Source organism: Oncorhynchus gorbuscha, linkage group LG17 (genome assembly GCF_021184085.1).
Source record: "Oncorhynchus gorbuscha isolate QuinsamMale2020 ecotype Even-year linkage group LG17, OgorEven_v1.0, whole genome shotgun sequence".
Taxonomy (NCBI): Eukaryota; Metazoa; Chordata; class Actinopteri; order Salmoniformes; family Salmonidae; genus Oncorhynchus; species Oncorhynchus gorbuscha.
Genome location: NC_060189.1, coordinates 19,045,996 through 19,064,778, shown reverse-complemented (window position 1 = coordinate 19,064,778; position 18,783 = coordinate 19,045,996). Strand labels below are relative to the sequence as shown.

Genomic DNA, 18,783 nt, shown 5'->3' with positions numbered 1-18,783 from the left:
AGACATGGGAAACGGAAGCTATTTGTATCTATTTCCATCTCTGTATTCCTCTGGAACCCTAGGATAAGGGAAGGGGTCATGGGGCGGCCAGTAAAGAAAGAAAATGTATTTGTCTGTGCCCTCCGGATATCAGAGGAGATTCATTCTGTTTCTCACCACAGTCCAATAGTGTTTCTCTTCTACTCGCGGTCACCCAGTAGGGGGTTTACCTACTCTGCCCAGAATGTGATGAAATTTAACTTCCTTATTTTACAAAATACATTTTACCAAGACGAGTAATGATTCTTCGTCTTCTGAATCCTTCAGTGGGGTCTTTTCTCTAACATATCATTAACATTATATCCAAAAAGTCAGATTTCGTAATTCAATAGTAAGCACCAAGCTCTTGCAGCAACTGTTGAGGATTTTATATTGTTGTGGTGGTCGTCTGCACAATTGTTTCTACAGGTTGCAGAAAGCCAAATTAACACGACACGAGCTGAATTGAATGTAAAATGCTTTGAAAATAAGCTTGTGTTATGCTCAGTGCTCCCTTGACATTTCACAGAAATAAACTTGTTTTTGTGAGAAATCTTTGAAAATGAACAGGAATTACACATTAATATGAAAAGCTACCATTTGAAAAATACTACGTGTTTTACTAGCTTACCTCTATATTGTTTTATGTCCTCTGGATTTGAGAAGAAAGATGAAGAGTTAAACCTTGAGCCTGTCAGTTAGCATTAATTCTCACACAGCATCCAGCCTTGCTGACTCAACCACTTTTTCTCTGACCTCAATTGATTTAGTCACCCTACAAGGGTTAAAACTCTAACATTTGAATGGATTATGGTAGAGACATGAAGTTTGGACCATTGGTTTTCTTAGAGGACAATCTACACAATGAACATAATTTTACCCATTGGTCAAAATAATCGTTTTTGATTAGACACTCTACAACCAGGCCAGAACCCTCCATCAAGGCTGGCCGTTTCTAGAATTGTTACAAAAGACCAATTTACTCTGAATCACTGTTCCCTGGCCAGCAGGACATGGCTGGCTGGTTCTCCATACATCCATACCACCTTGACTGTTCCAGTCTTGGCTAGGTTTATTTTATCAGCAGTGATCTGTGTGGAGGGAAAACATTCGGTTCATTCCTCTCGAGGAATCAATGGGTCTACCAGCTGAGCTAGGAGAAGGTGTTCTGGATAAGTGGAGTTAGATTTTCTCCTTGATTACTTTGAGTGCTATTGTGTGACACAGAATACATTTCAGTCTGCACCCTGCAGTGCACACAGTTCACCTGCTGATATTGTGTTCTGCTTCATTTCAGCTCCCAGAGGAGTTGTTCTCATGCAATGAATGGCTCTCAATGGTTTGTGTTTCAGATAAATAGTTGGGAAGGGTGCTACCTTTTTAAACAGATCAACTGGGTAAATATTATCATTGGCAGGTGCCCCTCCTGTTGGTGTCCAGTAGCAGTGGAGGACTGTGCTGAGCCTTGGTGTTAGGCTTACTGCACTCTCTCTGGGTGTCGGAAACCAAACAGATTTTTGGGGATACAGTATTTGCAACCTAACTTCCGGTTCCCCTTGAAAGTCAGATGTGGGAACTCCTCTCAAGCGTATTTTTTTTTAGCTTTGACCTACTCTGATCTTGACTGACCCTACCATTGGTGCAATATTCATGAATCACATACCCCTAAAATGAGGTCATCACAGACAGCCAAGCACTTCCATTCTAAATGACATATTTAAAATAAATGTGTAGTCTAGCCAGAGATGGTTCACTGCTGTGCAACTGTTTAAGGCGTGACGGCTCCACTTTGTGCCAGTTCCTTTAGATATGAAGCCTGTGATTCATCTCTGAAACTTTACCTCCATAAATGAACACTGCATGGGAGTACAGGAAATATAGAAAACAACCACTGTTGAGGAGGCAGAGTAAACACTAACAGTAAGTAACTGGTGTATAGTTGGACAGTACGGTATATCTCAGGCTATTCCTGTCTGTCGACATGCAGCTGTCATTTGATACTCTGGCTCCTAATCTGCTGCTGCACAATCCTAATGTTAAAGGTATGAGAGCTAAGAGGCAGCCTTCTTTAGAGAGACTGTCCAGCCACGGTCCCTTTTTTAAGACCAGAATTCTTGCCTCTCTCTCAGAACCTTGCCGTTGGAATTGTCCATACATTTGTGATGTAATGCCCCCCTCTGCCCATGCCTGACACTCTGCTGCCCCTTAGGATTAGTGACTACGGGTCATCTCTCTCACCCCCCCACCGTCTCTCGTGGTTTGGTCCTCACACAACAGGCCCTTTGTTGGCAGCTCCAAATGGGCTGGTCTGGAAGGGGGGAATGTGCGAGGGCATGGTGCCTTCAGTTTAGACTCTTGGGGAAAGGAAGGACTGAGTCACAGGCGAAGGGGGGAAAAAATCACGTCCTGTGTACAATGAAACAACTGCTTGCCATTGGAGAAGTGTGTGACTGAGTTTTTTGTTTATAGAGAGATACCCTCTCTTCTGAAGTGGTACAGAGATGAGTGTTTGAGCACTGCTTTTAACTGCATTCCACCCAACTGAATAATAGGAACTCCGTGTATTAACCTGTGGCCTCCCATAGACATCTCCTATGTAGATGGAACGGCTGCCACACAGCCATAATTTTATATTTTATTTAGCTAGGAACAGCAGTAGTTAACTGCCTTGTTCAGGGGCATAACGACAGATTTTTACCTTGTCAGCTCGGGGATTTGATCTTACATCCTTTCGGTTACTGGCCCACCGCTCTAACCACTAGGCTACCCTGCCGCCCATATGACTGTGGTTGATATCTCCTCTCTCCTCCACTTCTCAATGGAAACCCCATTGCCAACTACAGTCATTATCTATCTTCCTGAGCTCTTTCCATTTGTGATTCTTTGTGTTACATACCCTCAGCACTTGTCGTCTTTTACCAATAAAGTTTAATTGAAAAATGATTTACTCACAGTTGTATGATTAATGGAGCATACCCTCTCTGGTGACTCATACGCCTGATGTCACTCAGTCAGCCAATTGGAACAACTGTGTCTGGGAGAGAAGACGCATGATTGTCTTACAGTACTAGGTGTAGCAAGTCTTCATTTAAGTGAAAATAGCTAAGCCCAGGCAGTAATATGTGTTGACTCCTGAGGGCTACTTTAGCCTGGCTGTTTGTTTCCAGTAGGATAAGGTTGGGCAGGGCAGAGCTGGGTTGGGCAGGGCAATGCTGGGCAGGGCTGGGCAGGGCTGGGCTGAGCTGGGCTGGGCTGGGCAGAGCTGGGCTGGGCTGGGCTGGGCTGGGCTGGGCTGGGCTGGGCTGGGCAGAGCTGGGCTGGGCTGGGCTGGGCAGAGCTGGGCTGGGCAGGGCAAGGCTGGGCAGGGCAAGACACTGAGGGAAAGCAGCAGGCTTTCTGGTTAGCAGCTCGTGTGGAGAGATCAGCCTCGCTGAAAACTTGTGGTTCTTTTTTATACCAATAATGATATTTTACAGTAAATAGGTTCATATCCATCCATTTACCGATAATAACAGTGTAGCAAAAAGCCAGGAACTGCGGTTTCCTTACAGTGTAGCCTCAGTCCAAAGCAAACGTTATAGATTACTGCTGTTATTACTTTCTCTCTGGTTTGTCTGTTTTACTCTCTTCATTCCCCTGCTCTCTCTATCAATTTATATTCATTTAAATGTAAGGGGCTTTATTGGCCTGGGAAACATGTTTACATCGCCAAAGTGTCAGGATTTGGCCAGGGTTGTTCCGGTTTTTGGTCACTAGATGCCCCCATTGTGCCTTTTGACCTTTTGTTTTCCCTTGATCCCCATTATTATTTGCACCTGTGCCTCATTTCCCCTGATTGTATTTAAACCCTTTGTTTTCCTCTGTTCTTTCCTCTGTGTTTGTATGTTAGCACCCAGCCCTAGTACTCTGTGAACTCTTGTTGATCCCGGTGGACTCTCTTGTGGAATTCTGTTTTTTGTTCTTGTTTATTTTTTGAGAATCTTTTGAGGCTTTTTTATGCTATACCTTCCACCTTGTGGATTTACCTTTTTGTCTTGGAGGATTACCTTTGTTCTTGTGGAATTCCTTTTGAGGTTGTGGAGTTACATGTTTTCCTGAAGAACTTCACTTTTACTTCATTAAATACACCGTCTCAAGTACTGCTGTGTCTGCCTCATCTTCTGGGTTCCGCCGACTATTCGTGGCTCAGTTGGTTAAGTGACTTTTTCTCACTCCGGAGACCCGGGTTCGTAACCGGGTCCTGACACAAAGCAAGTGAAATAGATAGATAAATAAATAAATAAATATGTAATAAACATTACACTCACAAAAGACTTCAAATGTCATTATGTCTATATACATTGTTGTAATGATGTACAAAAGGGAAAATAAATGTTGCTGCTGTGATTGCACACTGTGGTGTTTCACCCAACACATATGGGAGTTTATTGAAATTGGATTTGTTTTCGAAGTCTTTGTGGGTCTGTGTAATCTGAGGAAAATATCTGTCTAATATGGTCGTACATTTGGCAGGAGGTCAGGAAGTGTAGCTCAGTTTCCACCTCATTTTGTGGGCAGTGTCTCTCTATCAGTGTATTACCTTCATCTAATGGAGGTCTGATGGTTTGATGAGAGAGAAAGTTCTTAATGGAGGACCTTCTGGTCTTGGTTAATAGAAGCCATGTTAATACCCTCAGAGTATGTATTACACACCAGATGGCTAGGTCTGACATGGCGACGAGAAAGTCGATGAGAGTTATTCTTCGTAAGTGGGGGGGGGTTTAATGTCAGAGACCTGCCTGTTTCTGCTAATTATGCTATCCTATAGCGCCACAGGCTTCTCACAGCGAATCCCACAGGGTTTTACAAGAGTATTTTAACAAGCTTCCATACTCAACTCTCCCCCTCCCTGCCATGTGTCTGGACTGTTAGCTCTGTCATAACTGTGCTAACATATTTATAACACACGCACGCTACTTTTCTATGCTACAATTCCACAGTAAGCGCACATGCCTTGCATCAGACGACCACACATTTATCAACATGGAGAAACTCATAAATGCAGGTATTCTTTACTTTACATATTACATACCACAGTATGTGTGTCTGTCCATAATAACTGGCAGAGTTGGACTGTGCAACTCTCGTGTCTGATTGACAGTCTGTATGCTTTTCTAGTGATGTCAAATGTCCTTATTTCCTGTGCTTTCCTGTCATTATCCAACTTGGTGGCAAAGCTTTTTCCCCTCTCCTAAGTCAGTCTGAGACAGAACACGCTACAGGCTAGTATAAAGGCATACAACCTGAAGGTAGAGAGGGGGTCCACACACACACACACACACACACACACACACACACACACACACACACACACACACACACACACACACACACACACACACACACACACACACACACACACACACACACACACACACACACACACACACACACACACACACACACACACACCACGAGTGAGGAGCCAAACAGAATGTGTTTTGTATCAGCAGTGCATTTGCCTGAGGGGGTTAAATAGCCCTCTCTATTTTCCCTAAGCCCCCCCCACAGATTAAGGAATGAAGGCATGGAATAAATACTCCACTTGTGTTCTCATAAAAGATCATTTTGACCCCTGTGACCTTCACTGGCTGAAGCATCTGCCTGTCCATTACAGCCTGCTCTACAGGACCACAGGCCAGGCCCTCAGCATGGTGCATCTTTTCTATAAATTGGTATTTATGACTGGCCATTTTATTTATTTTTTGCTGTTCTCTAAATGCTCCATTGTGCCGTAGTATTCAACCCCTGTGTGATATTGGTGTTTTCTTGTCAGAGTCCTTGCATGACTGCCTAATAAGCCTGGGTCTCATTGACATTCTTTGGGCTCTTCTTGGATGGGTTAATAATAGGCTTGGCATCAGCTTTAATTCAATCATGTCAGTAAAGGGCTGCACATGTGGCACAGCTGCTAGTGCTTACCCCCTAGCTGAGGTGCCAGTCTGGTCCTGCATTCGCTTTGCCAGCTGCATTGTTGTCCATTTTTAAATTACATTTTTAATGGTTCTGTTGAGAGTGTGAAAGAGTTTGTTTTGCATAGATTTGTTTGACTGTGATTGTAATTCAAATCAGCTCAGTGCATGTGCCTTGTCCATAATAACCAGAAAATATTTGTGTTGTTTTCAACTGTCTGTTTCTCCTGCTTATTTTCCCTTTCAACCCCTAAGTCAAGCCCAGTGCTGGTTTGCCATCTAGCAGCTATATGTTTCCATAAATACCCATAGGCCTACATTGGAAGTGATAATTCAACAGGGAAACATCCTTTAATTTTAGCCTTACCTCTTTGGATTGGTTTTATGAAATTCCTGTGGACTGAAACACTGGGGAGACAAATGTGTTTCCAATTGGATAGGAGAAAAGGAATAACAGAGGAATAACACACACACACAACAGTAAATAACATTGCATGATTGCTGTGACACAGTTCTTTTAAGTAATCTGTTGCTGGTTGGACAGGGAGCATCTGCTGTATAGATGAGTGATCTCAGCCACACACACTCAGCTCTGCTATCAGTCATCAGCTAGTCAATGGAGTGCGATAGCATTCGTCTTAACCTTTTGCAATGTGTGATCGAAAATTCTCCATAATACAGAATGTGTTTGTCCATCCGTTGGCATGTGAGGACTAGAGTTTTCTTTCAGGCAGGGTAACCCCTTACCTTCAGAGAGAGGCTCTTTAGAGGTCAGCAGAACTCTTCAGTTTATGAAACTCCTGGCCAACACACATTCTATAAATATGTTCACATTGCTGATCAGTTAGAGTTGACCACATTTCTATCCTATGCCTGTAGTACAGCCTGTACCTATCTAACAGGTGTCGGTACTGGACTTTGCATTCAATATAGCATAAGACTGGTATGTAAAAAGTTTAGTAACACTTAGAATGATAAGCTCTGCCCACCAGGTCTTTTAGCAGAGAGGAATGTCCAACTCTTTAGTAAACTGATCTCATAGCTGTGGTCCATTCTGGCCTTTAGGCTTTAACTAAATGAGTTGATCAATTGCCTTGGTGAACAAACAAGGCACTCTGTTTCATTGATTGTGTTTAACTTTCCATATGTCCTCATTTAACATGTCTGTAAAGTTCGCCCACTCAATGGACTCTCTTTGTTGCAGTCTAGTCTACACAGCGAGTCAAAAGCTGCTGAAAGAGGATATGAATTGATGCTTTCATATATATATATATATATATATTCCCTTGAGCAAGGCACTTAACCCTAATTATCTCCAGGGGTGCCGTACTACTATGGTTGACCCTGTAAAACAACACATTTCACTACACCTATCTGGTGTATGTGCTTTTTAAAAATGTTTAAAGGGTGTGTGAGTTGTGCTTCTAAGAACCAACATGGTTATTTGAATCAGAAGCTCAGCTACAGTGGAGATGCACATGACCTTTCTGTGTCTCTGGCTTGGCACAGAGTTCTGTTTATACCGTATTACTGTATACCGTCTACTCATTTCGGGTGTGTGTATTCCAGTAGTGGTATAGACCAGGTTCAGCACGTCATGGCCTGCTATCTAAACAGCTTAGATTAGTCCTGATGGATGGTTCATGTTGTAAAGGGCCTTTTGTTTACATGACTCTGATGTAGACCCTCCAGCCATCTAGCTACAGCCTAGCCCCCTCCACTGAGGTCACATGAAGTGTGTTACATTACATGCATGTGGAACAGCCACAGCAGCCACAGTTAGAACTACATAAACATGTGCAGCTGAGACCACGTAATGCAGACAGGGCAGGTTCTAGGACTTTGGCTCTGTCATTGCCTTTGCCCTACTTTTCATTCTTATTCATATATTTATCAATTCACATTTTTGATGAATTCAATTCAATTATACACCATCTGCTGGTGTGTCCCTGCCATATAACCTGGTGTCTCTGGGGACCCTATGATCTAGCCAGTGGTCACAAATTGGATCAAAGAGTGATTCATTGTCTGTGTGACTTGACTTTGGCTCTATTTGGAGCCAGAATGGGGATGCCTTTCCATAAAAAGGAGAACCGAGACCCGCCAACTGGAGCCATATCGGTAACATTTGGATCCTCTTGGTAGAGTGGAGCTGGAACAGTTAACTCATCATCATTAACGTCAACTTGTCCTCCAGGCTTCTAGTCCCACAGCCCCGCATGCTGCCAAACCTTCTCAGGGATGGTTCTAGGCCCTGGTCTGGATGTGTAAAACTGGGTCCAGGGTAACGGGGGCTGCTCAGCTCTGAGAGAGGCAGTTACTATGGGGAAGACCACAAGGGCAACCCCCTGGTGTCAAGAATGTAGAGGGGATAATGAATTTCTCTGGCAGTGATGGATGAGCTACACACACACACACACACACACACACACACACAGAGTCTTTGGACATCCCTGCACCATTGTGAGCCGGTGTGGCTGGCTCTGCTGGGACAAAGACTTGGTGGTCTGCCCTGCGAGCCCAGATAAATGAGGAGCAGTTTATTGATAACTTATTACACTAACTTAAGCCTGATACACTCTTAACGATTAACATTGTCTTTCAAGCTGTCAATTAATTGATTTGTGAATTTATCATTTTACATCTCTTTATATTATAGGATGGTGAACACAATGATGACGATGTATGTATGTATGTGCATTCCTATGTCAGTATGTGTGTTATAATCACCTCGGTGTGTATCCAGTCAATTCCAGAATCTCTCAATCATTGTTAGTGAATCCTCCAGTGACTATATTGACCTCTCCAGTATCTTCTCCGACCTGTTTTTGTTCTCCTTTGGTAAATGTATTTGACAGATCACCATGGCTGTGTGATCTGTCTCCTAGCCTGTGTGCTGCTGTAGGCTACACACCACTATGTTAATGAGTGAGTGAGCAGAGAGCTGATTGTAATAGTCTCTCTCCCGCCAGAGGAGGTGACAGATGACCGTGCAGCATGTACAGGACACCCAGTCAACCTGATTCAATTTAAAGACTAGAGAACACACTTTAGACACCCCCACCAGCACACCACTCATGTGTGACAGTGTAGGAGGGAAGAGAGGGGGTTGCAGAGGGATGGTTGTGGGGGCTGGGGATATGGCTGCATATATTGAAAGCATTGACCTTGAGGATTTGAAGAAAAACTGACCTGACAGGTGTGTAAATCTGCTGCAGTCTCTGTTTCACTCTATTTATCTCACTTTCTCCCTGTTGAGGAGGAAACTGGCATGATTGGCGGATATGCCTTGTCTTCCTGGGCTGGACCCACAGTGCTGGGTGGGGACCCGTTTCCCTGGGACCCTCCAGACTCTTATCTGGTCCTCTGGCGGTCAGAGCCTGTTGCTCGCCTGTTTTCCCATGGGAGGGATGTCAGATCATCTGAGACAAACCTCTGCCCCCAGGGCCCACCTCTCTGCCGGAGTGGACTGCCAATGGAGAGCCTTGAACAAAAGACCCGAGAGAGACTGTGGTCCTGATTTAAGCTAACTGACATATTATAAGAGTTGAATACTCCTGCTGCAGATGAGTGTGTATTTTACAACCCACAGAGTATGAGAGTTCAACATGTAGCAGCTTCTCCTCTGAGCGTCAGAGAGTCATCTGTCCCACTGCTGGAGAACGGCAGGTGCACATCAACCTTCCATCAGCTCCAGTGCCCATTAAGCTGCCTAATGGGCAGAGAAAGGTTGTTTTGGGGGTTACACCGGTGCAAGGAAAACTTTTCGCACACACACTCGCAGCTTGTTTTGATCTATGGCCAGGGTTGTCTGACCTACCTGTCACTGATTTGAAATCCCTGCGACTTTGACGGTGTGGATTTTCAATGCAATCAGCATTCACAGCATTTACTTCTCTGGTACACGCACGCATACACGCACGCGCACACACACAAACTGCTGACAGCAGCCATGCAACATGGAGAGGAACACTCCTGGAAAGATCACAGGGTTCTCACTCCAATGAACATGGCAGTAGATGTGCTGTTTACTCCCAGCTCGGACTTTAGGTGTGTTAACGTCTCTGTCAGTGGGGAGTAAAACACTCAGGCTGCCTTGTAGTTCTGGAGCTAGACGTCTCTGACATGCTAAGACCTAGACACTCTTTGTAGAACGCTTCCACTGGGGCTGGTTCTGACGGAGAACTTGACAAAGGTGTTTGATCTGGCTGTCGATCTGGTGGTACTGCCTGACAGCCTCCACTTTGGTAGAACTGAGGAGAACTGCCAGACTGCCAACGGGAGAAATCGAGTTCACAGTATGGCATTAAAGAGGGACAATGTGATTCCTTTTGATCATAGCATAGGATTCTCTGGGTTTTTAGCTTTTTCCACGTTAGAGAGATTTGGTCTCAACATTTTTGTGTGGATTTGGATTTATAGAGTAGAGACTTCCATGCTGACACCTTTAGCCAGCTAAATTTGATAAACAACCAAAATAACTGCGGATTTTCTGGTTCATTGTGTTTTCAGAATATCTGGGCAAGTTAGCTGGCTGACTCATTGATGCTGCTTTGTAGTACACCCCTCTGACCTCTAACATTTGACCCTGAATCACTGACATCCTGCTGTGTCTGGATTCCACCACTCTGTCCATCTCTTCCCTCCCTACCTCCATCCCTCTCTCGAAATGCTGTAATTCTCCTCCACAGAGTTTGTTGTGAATATTACAGTCCTGCTGGGTGTTGCTACTCTATTCCCCTATGAGCTGGATAATCAATGGCATCAAGTTAAAAACAGCACCCAGCTACCAGAATGCATCTGTTTAAAGTGTTGGAGACACTGGGTTATTACATTAGCATGATGAGTTAACTTCTCTCTTTTCCCTTTCCTCTCTCTCTCTCTTTCTCTCGCTCTTTCCACTATCTTTGGGTGTGTCCCATGGGGTTCAGTGTCAAACAGATTAATGGAGGGAGGATTAGACAATATTCCTTTCATACACATTTTCATGAACTGCCATTACACAATCCCCTAAATTAAGTGTCTCCCTTTTTACTATGTCATATCTCCTGGGATATCAGAATTGGTGAAAGAAAGATGGTTCATGAATCAGTTTGGACAAGGAGACCACAGTAGTGCCTTGTAAAGTCTCAGTCTAGGGGGCAAGATGGGAGTGGAAGGGAGCAGCGTCATTATGGTCACGTGTTGGTTTTACTATGGTAAACAGAGCGGTATGGGAGGAGGTGTGGAGGGGGAAAATGACTATCTGAGGATGGCTATCAATAGTGTGGGAGTGGTAAAGGTTGGCCTTGGGGTGCCTCTGTGTTCTCTTACTGAGGGAGGTGACTGAATGGTAGAGGGAGGTGACTGAATGGTAGAGGGAGGTGACTGAATGGTAGAGGGAGGTGACTGAATGGTAGAGGGAGGTGACTGAATGGTAGAGGGAGGTGACTGAATGGTAGAGGGAGGTGACTGAATGGTAGAGTGAGGTGACTGAATGGTAGAGGCTATCAGGGGTTGAGGGGTATCATGGGTTGTATCATCAGGGAGGTGTGTGTAAACCCACCAAACCTAAACCCCACTGCACTCTCTCTGAACCCTGTACCGCCCTCGTACTTTCCCAGCCTCGCATTCGCAGAGCTAGGGGCATGTGAAGCGCTTTTAGACCTGTTAGTGAAGAGCGCCATATAAATGTAATCCATTACTATCATTATGTACTACAATGTGCCTCTGCTCTTTCAAGGACTTTATCTGTCAGGGTACTGAGTAAGAGTCCGCCCAAATGCCATGTAGATGTATGTTACATGAGACTCCTGGCAGAGAGAGAGAGATTATCCCCTGATTGGATCCTGGCCCCTCAGAGCTCATTCCTCCTGTTAAATTAGCTTAATTAGGGCCAGTCCATTCATTGTGCTCCATTGAATTATCCAACACCTGTTCTGTATGAATATGTATAACACCTCTCATCTTTCGCTTTCTCCCTTCCTTTTTGTCATGCTTTTATGCTTCTGAATGTGCGTTGTGACTGGTCATACATTTGGCAGGAGATTAGGATGTGCAGCTCAGTTTCCACCTCATTTTGTGAGCAGTGTGCACATAGAGGTATTCTGTATTCTCTTTCTCTCTCTCTTTCTCTCTTTCTCTCTTTCTCTCTTTCTCTCTCTCCTCTCTCAAGCAACACACACTTTCAGAGGCAGAGAAGCATATAATAGAGATATATATGCTTCTCTGCCTCTGAAAGTGTGTGTTGGTTAAGCTTTTGATATTTCCCAGACTAGGCCACGGAGGCCATTATGCTTCTGACAATGTTGCTTTGGACCCTCTGAATGTCGTTCTTATTGTTGCCAACATTGTGAACTTGACTCCATTTGCCCATGCAGCCGGCCAAGAACAGCCTATTCTTTTACATCCGCTCTTCAAGCATTGCATGGATAATGGGCCAACCACAAGTAAGAGTAGTGGATATTGCTTTGAATTATTATGTTGTTTTTAAGCTTTTAACTGATCCACTCATATTCATTTGGATTTGTCTCAGGTAAATGGTTTGGAGGTTGACTGTGGTCAGAGAGCAGAGAGGGCCATGAAAACAGCCCCCTCTGTTGGGTCATGGAATAACCACATAGGCGCTAGAAATTACAGGCACAGTAGGTGTATGTGATCTGAACGAAAAAGGTATATGTTATTTTCCATTTTATAAGCAACCGTATAGTTTGGCTTCTAAGTGTGACCCTTTGTGTGAGTCTATAATGTGCTGTTGTAGTTTTTCGTTCAGCCCAATATTTGTATTTTTTTTATTTAACTAGGCTAGTCCGTTAAGAACCCATTATTTTCTTTGACGGCCTAGGAACAGTGTGTTAACTGCCTTGTTCAGGGGCAGAACCACAGATTTGAACTTTTACCTTGTCAGCTCGGGGAATGAATCTAGCAACCTTTCGGTTACTGGCCCAATGCCCTAACCACTAGGCTGCCTGCCTGCCCTTAAGATGGTTCAGTCCTTTATAATGTTCATGTTTAGTTTAATTACCTGCAAATCAATTTGTTGACACATCCTGTTCAGTTTAATCAAAGCAATGAAATAGTTTTGAGCACCAGATTTTCACTCTAAATTAGGACTACGAAAATAAAGGACTGACTCACAAAACCCTGGAGGGGAAAAGAACCACCTTTTGGAATTGTCTGGCTTACTTCAGACCAGCAACTGGCCCTGCTGTGCTGTGGCTTTGTCAATGGGCCAGTTTGAATGAAGGTTCTGTGTAACCACTATAATGTGCCCTAAAGGAGCATGTGTGTGTTTAGAAGGGTGGTCACAATTTGGACCCGCCAGGAATGCATTACATTTGGTCTGCGTTTCAGAGACGTTAATTCCAGGGAATGCATGTGGACTTGAGTCTCTGTGTCTTTTCTCATTCACCTTAGTTAGCTTTTTAAAATGGATACAGATCTGTCTCTCTTGTCTCTCTCTTAATCCAGCCCTTAGTCGTTCTAGCTTTCTCTCTCTACTTTACTCTCTCACTCTATCAATTCAAATTTAAGGGTCTTTATTGGCATGGGAAGCATGTGTTTACATTGCCAAAGCAAGTGAAATAGATAATACACAAAAGTGAAATAAACATCTGTCTGTCCAATGGAAAAGCAGCAGAAACAACACTGAGGGTGTAGTCGTTCCTATACTACATAAAACATATCTGGTCCTAACTTCCACCTGGAGAGTGAGTGAGGCTGGCTTGAGCACTTTCACTTTTTCCTCTCCTCACCACTCTCCGTTGCCCCGCGTTACCCTGGAGGATTACAATTCGCTGTGCCTAGAAGCCGGGTTGAGGGAGAGGGAGTTTCCTCGTGCCTCAGTCAGTGTGTGAGTCAGTCGGTGTGTGTGAGTCAGTCAGTCTGTGTGTGTGACTGTGTCACTTTAAGACCGGCAGGCTGACTTGGTTGAATCCACTTTAAGATCAGAGGTCTCTAGATTCTCCTTGCTTGCTCTTCAAAGAGCTTTTAGATGAAAGCTTTGGACGGAGGTAAGGGAGGTTTTTGTCTCTCTATTTAATTCTTCCCTTTGTTTCCTCTGTTTCCAGGATTTAAGACAACGCAGAAAAACCTTTACAATGGTTGTCTTCTATCCAGTTGTTCAGGTTTAGACAAGTCTGTGTGTTTGGTACTTTCTTTGTGTACAAGCGGACTTGAACTTTGCATCTATTGTTTAGGGATGTTGGTTCTAGCAGTAATCACAGGCATGTTCCCTGCTGTAGTGTTTAACTAGCTCTGTATGGTAGCCTAGAACCCAGACAGATTGATTTTGTGAAAAGGTGACCCTTTTCGCTGTCAGTTCACTGTATGTGTCACTGTTAGCATTATATTCAGTCACAGCAGAGTCCGATGGACTGATTATTGCAGCGGTTTACTACGATGGATTCTTTACATTCAATGTGGGGTTTTTGGTGTGTCTTATAGCCCATTATTTAGATCCTATGGTAAAATTGGCAACAGTACATTTAGTATAATCAGTGCTCCATTGTTTAGGATGTTATTAAGAAATGTTTTGACTGTTGGCATTTGTCTGATTCTGAAATGGCTAACACATATCTCTGTAAATCGCTCATAGTGTGCCATGTCATTCTTGGTTCAGAGCCCGTTGAAGGCCTTTATAATGAAAAATGCCTAAGAACACTAACGTACAGTTTGATAAGTGGCTCTGGCACTACAGTATAATCTACCATACTGTAATATACTGTATGCCTTCACTCTATGATCCATGGCCTGTTATTTTCTCCTCATAACTGAATGACCACAGGATCCTCTGTAATATCCAGACTGTATGACAGAGATCAGGCAACAACATCTCTCGGTCTTACAACAACAGTCTATTGACTTTAGTTTACCTCCTGTTGTTGTCTGTCCGTGGGGACTTGTCTTATGAAAGTGGGTCTCACTCCCAGACAGTGTTCTACTGCTTCTAGCAGCTGTGGCTAGATTATACCGTACTGCTCCTTTAAGAGTCAGCTAGGTATTAGGCTGAGGCTCTGTGCCACAGGAAGGTGATAAGTGATAAGGGAGGAGTCCTCTGGGTACTGATTTGACAGAAGGAAGGTAACATCAGGGAGAACTGGATAATGAATGATACTACTCGATGACGTTATGGGTCTGAGGGATCAATGACGTTTGAGACCTGAAAGCTTCTAAATGATCAAACAGGTAAAACTATTGTCTCATTATTGTTCTAGTTTTACTTAATGTCAGATTAAAGCCAAAACCAAGATGTCTTTCTGTGTTTGATGAATTGATCTGAAAGGGCTATGCAGACGAATTCTTAATTTCATGGTGTGTTTTTTCTTTTACTACAAGGTTCAGTGTTCACTTATGGCTAGCCCAGAAATGCACAGCTAGTGGTTCCTGATCTCCAGGGTTCTGTAGTTTACCGGGTAAAAAAGTGCACTAGCATGGAATTGTAGTGCTGAGGCTGGGGATGCATCCTCCAGGGATGGCCCAACCCAGCCCCATGTTTCACACTGCTGTGTCAAGGGGTTTGAGGCTTTGATCCTCAAGTTTACCTTCAAGGACAAGTGTTTTTCACAGACAGCCTCAACATGGCTCAATATGCAACCCTGTGTGAAGTGTGTACTGTCTAATATGCTGTGTGTGTGTGTGTCACAAGGACACACAGTTTGCTCATGATATAGACACCCCACTATTACACCCCCCCAGTGTTTATACCCTGTGGAAATGTGTCCTCACTGACATGGCCCAAGGCTCCATCCCTGAGACACGATGTCAGACTAAACAGAGAGAGGATATAGGAGTCATCCAGGGGCATTAGCAGGGGAATAGCAGGTCACAGGGTGCTAGCGGAGAATAGGGGAGGGCAGGCTCTCTTTGCTCCAGAACAGATGGCCTATAGCGTAGAGGCTATTGAGAGGCACAGGGCTGCAGGCAGGGTCCAGTGTTGTTGTCAAGGAAGATGTGGTCCCCTCCCCCCAAACTGTTATAAATCTCCGGTTTAGCTCACAGCACAAGGCTGACGTCTATGAGAATGTGAGTGTGCTTGTGCCTTTGCTTTTATTCAGGCAAAGGAAGGCTGCAAGTTTAAAAAGCTCAGTCAGAAGTTGGCTCTGAGTCAGAACTAGCAGTGAAAGGAACTGGAAGCAGCCATTGTGACTCCTGGAGCACACCAGATGATTTTGTCTATTTTCTCCTAAAGAGCTTTGTTTGGTTTCTACTTATTCATTTTGAACGATAGGGAGCAATTTCCCTGCTTTCAGACTCTTTTGCTTCGAGGGGCTAATCATTGTCAAAGCTAATCAGAGAGTCAGAAGGTTGGGAGGGGGTAGATGCCTTTCAAGGGAGTTTTTCTTAGCCACCGTGCTTCTACATCTGCATTGCTTGCAGTTTGGGGTTTTAGGCTGGGTTTCTGTAGAGCACTTTGAGATATCAGCTGATGTAAGGAGAAGGGCTTTATAAATACATTAGATTTGATTTGATGCGGAGACTACGGCAGATGGATGGTAAACCTGGCCGAGGACTATTAGCCTGCTGGAGGGGCCAACTGCAGTCGACCAGGCACTCATGACCTCTGTTGCCTCTTAATCTTGGACACGTGGCCTCTGGCCTTAACTTGGCAGCCCTGAGAACTTTAGCTGCCAAAGGGCTTCAACTTAGCAACCCTTCTAACTGTATCTCTCAGAACTAGAGGTCTTTGACTTGGCAGCCCTTCTAACTGTATCTGTCAGAACTAGAGGTCTTTGACTTGGCAGCCCTTCTAACTGTATCTGTCAGAACTAGAAGTCTTTGACTTGGCAGCCCTTCTAACTGTATCTGTCAGAACTAGAAGTCTTTGACTTGGCAGCCCTTCTAACTGTATCTGTCAGAACTAGAAGTCTTTGACTTGACAGCCCTTCTAACTGTATCTGTCATAACTAGAAGTCTTTGACTTGGCAGCCCTTCTAACTGTATCTGTCAGAACTAGAAGTCTTTGACTTGGCAGCCCTTCTAACTGTATCTGTCAGAACTAGAAGTCTTTGACTTGGCAGCCCTTCTAACTGTATCTGTCAGAACTAGAAGTCTTTGACTTGGCAGCCCTTCTAACTGTATCTGTCAGAACTAGAAGTCTTTGACTTGGCAGCCCTTCTAACTGTATCTGTCAGAACTAGAAGTCTTTGACTTGGCAGCCCTTCTAACTGTATCTGTCAGAACTAGAAGTCTTTGACTTGGCAGCCCTTCTAACTGTATCTGTCAGAACTAGAAGTCTTTGACTTGGCAGCCCTTCTAACTGTATCTGTCAGAACTAGAACTAGAAGTCTTTGTCTTTGACTTGGCAGCCCTTCTAACTGTATCTGTCAGAATTAGAAGTCTTTGACTTGGCAGCCCTTCTAACTGTATCTGTCAGAACTAGAAGTCTTTGACTTGGCAGCCCTTCTAACTGGATCTGTCAGAACTAGAAGTCTTTGACTTGGCAGCCCTTCTAACTGGATCTGTCAGAACTAGAAGTCTTTGACTTGGCAGCCCTTCTAACTGGATCTGTCAGAACTAGAAGTCTTTGACTTGGCAGCCCTTCTAACTGGATCTGTCAGAACTAGAAGTCTTTGACTTGGCAGCCCTTCTAACTGGATCTGTCAGAACTAGAAGTCTTTGACTTGGCAGCCCTTCTAACTGTATCTGTCAGAACTAGAAGTCTTTGACTTGGCAGCCCTTCTAACTGTATCTGTCAGAACTAGAAGTCTTTGACTTGGCAACTCTAAACACTTTCTGTCAAGATTTCTGGATTATAATTAATGGATATTTTTAGTGGGGATTGATACATTTTACATTAGGGGTAATCAAATCTGAAATGTGTTTGTTGAAATTAAAATCTTTAGAAGCCTTTTTAATCCTTCAATACACTACAAGTTTGCAAATTCTCATCAACAACAGAATGATCAAATGAAGATCCAACATTTTTATCTATAGAGAATAGATGCTTTAATTTGATCACTGTATGACCTATGTCAAGTTCAGGATCTGTGTAGTGGTTCTACACAATGTGGGAACAGCTATAGCTGGTGAAGGCTAGCAGCAGTTTGTAATAGGTCAGGACTAAAAACAAACTTGGCTAAAATGTTTGCCTTGTGCCTGACCCATTTCGTAGAAGCTTGATAGAATAAATTCTCACAACCAAGGCTTCATTTCCTTTTAACATGGTGATGTTTGTCCCTCTGACCACATTGGGAAGGTCACAGGTACCAAACAAAACAAGTTTGTGTGACTGTGACATCACACTTGTGCTACAAATCTCCTTTACTCTCAAGCCGGAGCTGTGGATTCCTTATTACCCTCAGCCTATATGCTGCAGTACAGAACATCTAGTCATTCTCGAAGGTCTTAAAAGTCAAGGTGCAATAAGAAGGAGAGGCAAACAGCAGTAATGCCACAGATCAGTTAATCCCCAGAGTATTTACACTATGGCCTGGCCTCTCACATGCTGTATGTGTGCTGCTGCTGCACCAGTAGAGGATGGGTATCATGTGAATGCTTTCCTGGAGCGTGAGCTCCATGGATATGGAAGGTTTATACTGCAAGGGTCGTGCTCCTTCTTCCGCTGAGCCCACAGCTACCGTAAGAACGCTCTCCAGTAGTTTCTGTTATTTGGAATCTGCCCCTGGACAAATTTGCCAGTGGGAAGCAAAGAAAAGGCTGGAATGTCCGTGTTTAAAAATAAACAGCGGAGCAAACTGTAGCAGGCTTTCAAAAACTTTCCCAACCGATCAAAGAAGACGTCAGTGAGTTCTGCAGAGTAGGAAACATGTGAGTAATGTTTAGGTTGGAGAGGAATATAAAAGGGATTTTGAGTCAGAGGAGAGGAGTGAGTTTC

The 18,783-nt window shown here is 43.9% G+C and overlaps 1 protein-coding gene across 3 annotated transcripts in view; it reads left to right on the top strand.

The window, feature by feature from the left end:
• Positions 1 to 18,783, top strand: part of LOC124001303 (rho guanine nucleotide exchange factor TIAM2-like) — a 104,903-nt gene that overhangs the window by 10,081 nt on the left and 76,039 nt on the right. The window contains exon 1 of one of the 3 annotated variants that reach the window (XM_046307981.1): positions 13,829 to 13,960. The exons of 1 other annotated variant lie outside the window; for it this stretch is intronic. The gene's annotated coding sequence lies outside the window, so the exon portion shown is untranslated. Of the gene's footprint in view, positions 1 to 13,828; positions 13,961 to 15,004; positions 15,135 to 18,783 lie in introns of those variants that run through there. One more of the 3 variants, XM_046307980.1, reaches the window with a different exon arrangement.